Source organism: Colobus angolensis, unplaced genomic scaffold, assembly GCF_000951035.1.
Source record: "Colobus angolensis palliatus isolate OR3802 unplaced genomic scaffold, Cang.pa_1.0 Scaffold20, whole genome shotgun sequence".
Taxonomy (NCBI): Eukaryota; Metazoa; Chordata; class Mammalia; order Primates; family Cercopithecidae; genus Colobus; species Colobus angolensis.
Window position 1 is genome coordinate 12,483,612 of NW_012115155.1, and position 6,277 is coordinate 12,489,888.

General features: G+C 46.1%; 1 protein-coding gene across 6 annotated transcripts in view; it reads right to left on the reverse strand.

The window, feature by feature from the left end:
• PLEKHB2 (pleckstrin homology domain containing, family B (evectins) member 2) overlaps positions 1-6,048 on the reverse strand; it is a 63,013-nt gene extending 56,965 nt beyond the window's left edge. For 5 of the 6 annotated variants that reach the window (XM_011941697.1, XM_011941695.1, XM_011941692.1 and 2 more), the window contains exon 1: positions 5,935-6,048. The gene's annotated coding sequence lies outside the window, so the exon portion shown is untranslated. The remainder of the gene's footprint in view (positions 1-5,934) is intronic. The other variant, XM_011941698.1, reaches the window with a different exon arrangement.
• Positions 6,049-6,277: the final 229 nt, after the last annotated feature.

Genomic DNA, 6,277 nt, shown 5'->3' on the forward strand with positions numbered 1-6,277 from the left:
TGAGGTCAGGAGTTCGAGACCAGCCTGGCCAACATGGTGAAACCTTGTCTCTACTAAAAATACAAAAATTAGCCGGGCATGGTGGCAGGCTCCTGTACTCCCAGCTACTCAGGAGGCTGAGGCAGAAGAATTGCTAGAACCAGGGAGGCAGAGGTTGCAGTGAGCTGCAATCGTGCCACTGCACTCCAGCCCAAGCAACAGAGCGAGACTCCATTTCAAAAAAACAAAAAAAAACCAAACAAACAAACAAAAAAAACAAGAAAAAAAAGAAATATTCAGAGCTCTCAATTAAAAATAATAACCAAAATTAAAAATTCAATACAAGAGTTGAAAAGATCAAGATGAAAGAAATCTCTCTGAAATGAAGAGTGAAAAAAAAAGACCAAGAGATGGAAAAAAAGTATAGGATGGGCCTGGAATATAAAATATTCTGCTGGCTGGGCACAGTGGCTCACATCTGTTAATAACAGCACTTTGGGAGGCCGAGGCGGGTAGATCACTTGGGGTCAGGAGTTCAAGACAAGCCTGGCCAATATGGTGAAACCCTGTCTCTACTAAAAATACAAAAATTAGCCAGGCATGGTGGCGCACACCTGTAGCCCCAGCTACTCGGGAGGCTGAGGCAGAAGAATCACTTGAACCCAAGAGACGGAGGTTGCAGTGAGCTGAGATCACACCACTGCACTCCAGCCTGGGCATCACAGCGAGACTCCATCTCAAAAAAAAATTCTGCTTATAGGAGAATTTCCTAAATAAACCACAGAGGAAAGGAGCAGAGAAATCATACCATAACATAAAGCCATTTCCTGCAACAGGATAACACATTTCTAGATTCAAAAGCTCCAATGAGTGTACAGCATGATGAATTTTAAAAGATCCTCCGTAAGCAGGATGACTGAAATTTCGGAACATTAGGGACAAAGAAGAGAACCTAAAAACTTCCCAAAGAAAAAAGCATATATAAAGAATCAACAATCAGCAAGGCACAGGACGTCTAGAGCAATACCTTCAAAATGTTAACGGAAAATAGTTATTTCCAAGTCAGAATTCCATACCCAGTCAAATTATTAATCAAGGCCAGGCATGGTGGCTCTTGTGTGTAATCCCAACACTTTGGGAGGCCAAGGTGGGAGAATCGCTTCAGCCCAGGAGTTTGAGACCAACCCAGCAACACAGTGAGACACTATCTCAACAAAAAATTAAGAAGTTAGCTGGGCATAGTGGCGCACGCCTGTAGTCCCACCTACACAGGAGACTGAGATGGGAAGATCGCTTGAGCCCAGGAGGTTGAAGCACAGTGAGCCATGAATCATCATGTCACTGCACTCCAGCCTGGGTGACAGAGTAGGACTGTCTTCAGCTGGCAGGGGAGGAAATTTCCAGAAAGGCAGCTGTGCAGGAGGACTGGGGAAAGAAAAAAAAACAGTCCAGACTGGAGAGGGACCGAGTACTACAGGGTGGAAAAAAAGTCACTGACAAATTTCCCACAAGTTTTTGACTCACTGGTGAACTGAAGAGTTTTACAAGGCAGCAAAAGTCTTCTATGATCAGAAGTCAAAAGATTACATATAAATCAATAGCAATTTTACCATATCCACAAAAATAAAATACTATTTTTTTTTTTTTTTGAGACGGAGTCTCGGTCTGTTGCCCAGGCTGGAGTGCAGTGGGGTGATCTCGGCTCACTGCAGACTCCGCCTCCCGGGTTCACGCCATTCTCCTGCCTCAGCCTCCCGAGTAACTGGCACTACAGGCGCCGCCACCACACCCGGCTAATGTTTTTGTATGTTTAGTAGAGACGGGGTTTCACCATGTTAGCCAGGCTGGTTTGAAACTACTGACCTCAGGCGATCCACCCGCCTCAGCCTCCCAAAGTGCTGGGATTACAGGCGTCAGCCACCACACCTGGCTTCTTTGGTCTTTCAATCTATGTACATGTATTATTTTGATAAATGTAAACATATCAGCAATAACCTGAATTATCTTCAACTATACCAAAAAAAAAAAACCAACCTAAATTCATCTACCTACTTGAAGCTTCCAACAGTGCCCTGCTTTCGTCTTTAAATTGGGGAGAGAAATTTAGAGAGTATCTTTAGAAACCAAAAATCATAAAGCATGATTTGGATCACATTTTGTTTTGTTTCTGTAGAGACAAGGTTTCACTATGTTGTCCAAGCTGGTCTCGAACTCCTGGGCTCAAGGTCTTCCATCTCAGCCTCCCAAAGTTCTGGGATTACAGGTGTGAGCCACCGCAGCCAGCCCATCATATGCTTTTGAAAATTCACGGAACCTAGTGTTTGGGTATAAGCTTTAGAGTTAAAAGACCTATGTTCAAATCCTGACTCAATTGGGCAAGTTACTTTTCCAAGTCTAGTTTTCTGATCTATAAAATGAGAATTCCCACCACCTACTTGACAGGATGTTTAGAAAATTGGGTGAAATAATACATAAGTATTTGGCATGATGCCTCAGTTACTAGAACTCGATAAATGGTAGCTGCTTTGACAGCAATTATTACTCTTTACTACTATTATTACTCTTACTTACTTATTTTCCCCCGACCAAAATTTGCCTAAAATACTCTAGAACAAGCTCGTCCGACTCGTGGCCCTAGCCCAGGACAGCTGTGAATGCAGCCCAATAAAAATTTGTAAACTTTCTTAAAACGTTATGAGATTTTTTAAAAATTTTATTTTTCAGTGCATCAGCTATCATTAGTGTTAGTGTATTTTATGTGTGGCCTTCTTCCAGTGTGGCCCAAGAAAGCCGAAAGACTGGACAGCCCTGTTCCAGAAGAAACAAGGACATCAAGCTGCTTCTCAAATGGCTCAGAAGACTTCTGTTTGTTTGCCTTAGCATGCTGAATTTCACACCACTCCATAACGTATTTCAACATTTCACTATTTATATACTGGAGCAAAACGGAATGCATAAACTAAAATTCATCAGATAAACACTAAGCCCTAGCTGTTGGTCTCTAGAGAATAAAATACTAGCAAACTAGCTGCAAAAGAACATTGTTTTTATGCCAATAAAACCTATACAAAGCTTTAAAATATAAGCCATATTCAACAATTTAAATTATTTTAAATTTGAATTTGTATCTCCTTGAAAGCATTGAATCGAAACAGACAACAGATGGATAAAAAATACCACCTTTGGAATCTGACAGTTCTAAGCCTGAAGCCTACTTTGCCTTCTACTCACTAGTATGACCTTGATCAAGATTCTAAACCTCTCTAAGCCTCAGTTTTCTTACCTGTATGACAAGGCACAACCAATTACTTCATGGGGTTATTGTGACAATTAAAGGAGATATGTCCAAACAGCCCTGTAGTAGATTGTCCAGAAGTGAGAACTGGCCAGGCGCGGTGGCTCACGACTGTAATTCCAATACTTTGGGAGGCCGAGGCAGGTGGATCATCTGAGGTCAGGAGTTCGAGACCAGGTTGACCAACATAGTGAAACCCCATCTCTACTAAAAATACAAAAAATTAGCCAAGGATGGTGGCGTACGCCTGTAATCCCAGCTACTTGAGGGGGCAGGTCTCCCTTGAACCTGGGCGGCAGAGGTTGCAGTGAGCCAAGATTGGACCATTTTACTCCAGCCTAAGCAACAAGAGTGAAACTCCGTCTCGGAAAAAAAAGTGAGAACTGCTACAACAACATTAGTATTTCGTTCGAAAAGCTGGAATTCAGGTTTAACTGTCTACAACTCCTCATGCTATCCCAGTTCTCTAGCTCTCTTTAGCTATAAAAGTGGCTTCCTTAACAAAAAGGAAGAAAACTCATCTCTGTTCTTCGAGGACAACAATGGACAGTCAAAGAGATGTCACAGGTACATTCCGAAACAAAAGGGAAAGAAGCTTACGCGACTCATCATCAGGTAGAGGTCAGTCCCCATGTGACACTGGCCCTTTCCAGTTGGGAACCACTTCTTGACAACAAGCCTAATACCAGCACCATCAAAGGGCAGACAGGCCAAGAAAGCAAAGAGGCAAGAAAGTCCAACTTTCCGTTTCCATGATCCACTGTGGAAGCAAATATACAACCAACAAAACAACGGGGTCAATGAGCCCCCACTTTGGGAGCATTTTTAACAGTGTGTTTTGCAGTTTTTGGTAGTTACTGTTATTAATAAGGTAATTCTTCAATATCTTTAGACAAACAGTAAGAAGGCAGGCAGAGAAAAGGAGAAAGAAAAATATTAATGCAAGCTGAAAAGCATAAGCAAAGCTTTCAGAAAGAGCTGAGAAAAACCTCTACCTTCCCAAGGACTAACCCAAGAGTATCTGTCCTCTCTATACCACTGCTGTACACATTTAATCAACTCAGTCCTTGAGAATATCAGGAAATTTACTTACAGAATGTCCCAACGCCTTTAAAACATAATGCTAGCAAAGAACTGCTGTCAGGTTCTGAGTTCTTTTCTGCAGCCTTCTTCAATAAGCATTTACTGACCACCTACAAAGTGCCAAACACTATGCTGTTTATTAGGGAAATGCTACAACATAGTTTGATTCTTGTCCTCAGGGAGATCAGTACGAATGGGGAAGAGTCGAGTAAAGAGATCACCACCACAGAGAGTAAACACCAGGCACAAAGGAAGCCCAGACAAGCGCCAGTCCTATCAATATCCAGCCAACCAGCCCACGGTTAGGAACTTTCTGAACCTAGTGAACACTCCTGAGCACAACTGAACCGGTCACAGCAGTATTCCCACACACCCACAGGTCCTTAGGCAGACACACCCACTGCACGGGCACAGACGCACAGCTGTGTCTGCGCATACATGTTTTCATTCAACAAACATTGAGGGCCATACTAAACGCAGTTAACAGTGCCAGCTCGGATCCTAATTCCTCATGTGACTTCGGAGAAGTCACTTCCTGCATTGGTACTGGTTCTATCAAAGGCCACAGAAGACCTTGGAATATTCCTCCCCTCAGCTGTCAGCCCTCCTCCTTCGGTGGTGGTTCCACCCTTTCCTAAGCACTAAAAACTTAAAGGCTGAGACCATGAGTCAGTATTATTTTGAATTAACCGTGTTCCCCTAAATGTTTACAGTGACCACTGCACCTCATTCCTTTCCTCCACCCACCCTGAAACATCGGAAATTTACTATTCGCTCATTTATGAAGCCTTTTCTATGTGAACCAGTCTACATTTGAGATTTAAGCAAGAGGGGGGGGATCCCTATGCAAATCACTGACCTCCGGAGATTTCTATCTAGTTGAGTTAGAGAAACAAACACGCAGAGAGATATGTAAGATAACGTACACCAAGCACTTACGACTAAAGACACTGCAAGGCCAAGAGCAGGTGAAATGAAGCGGGGGCGGACCGCACCGCGAGGGTAAAGCCTCGATGCCCCCCAGAACTTAAGGTGGGGAGACCTCTGGGCAGGAGAACTGAGAAGGCAAGTTCCCTGGGGCAGAGGGAGCAGGAGGAGTGGAGATTGGACGCCAGAAGACCCCAGGTGGGGGGGCCGCAGCAGGTCCCGACGGTCAGACGTGTGGGACACTCCCGAGCGGCCAGAAAGGATGCAAGGAGGAGGCCGCAGTCGGGAAAGGGAGAGGGTCCGCAGGGCCGGAGGGGAGGGGCTCAGGGAAAGGCCCGGAGGGGGGACGCCCGGGAAGCGACGGGAGGGGGCCCGAGAGACGGGGGGGCCCACTGGGAGGGCTCCCGGATGGGCTGTTCTAGGGGAAGCTGAGAGGGCGGACCTGGGGAAGGGCAGGGGTCCAGGGAGACGGGAGGACCCGTTGCCAGGCGCCTCAGGGGAAATTAGGGAGTGGGGACGCTGGGGAGGTGGCGCGGTGCGGGGTCCCCTCGGAGGAGCGCGAGGCTGGGCGGCTCTAAGGGAGAATCTGGAGGGGCACGGGCCGGAGGGGAAAGGAGCTAGGGTCGTCCGGACCAAACAGAGACACTCACCTGCGAACCAGAGCGGACAACTGTAAGACGCCGCAACAGCTTCTGGTCTCCTCGCCCTCGACTGCCGCACGTCCGGCGTCCTGGCCGCCGAGCTGACGTCACGCCACGGTGCGCATGCGCGGCGGGCCCCGGCGGGTGGGGCGGGGTGTCTGGGTGGTTTCCCGAGAAACAGGACGGGAGGAGGCAGCGGGTGTGGATCTCTCCAGGAGGTCGGCGCTTCCACTAAAAGGAAGTGTTACCGAGTGAGATCCCGCCTTAAAAATATAAAAATCAAAACAAAACAACAACAAAAAAAATTGTTAGCACCCTAATCTTGATTTCTAAATACCGCTCTCTAAAAACA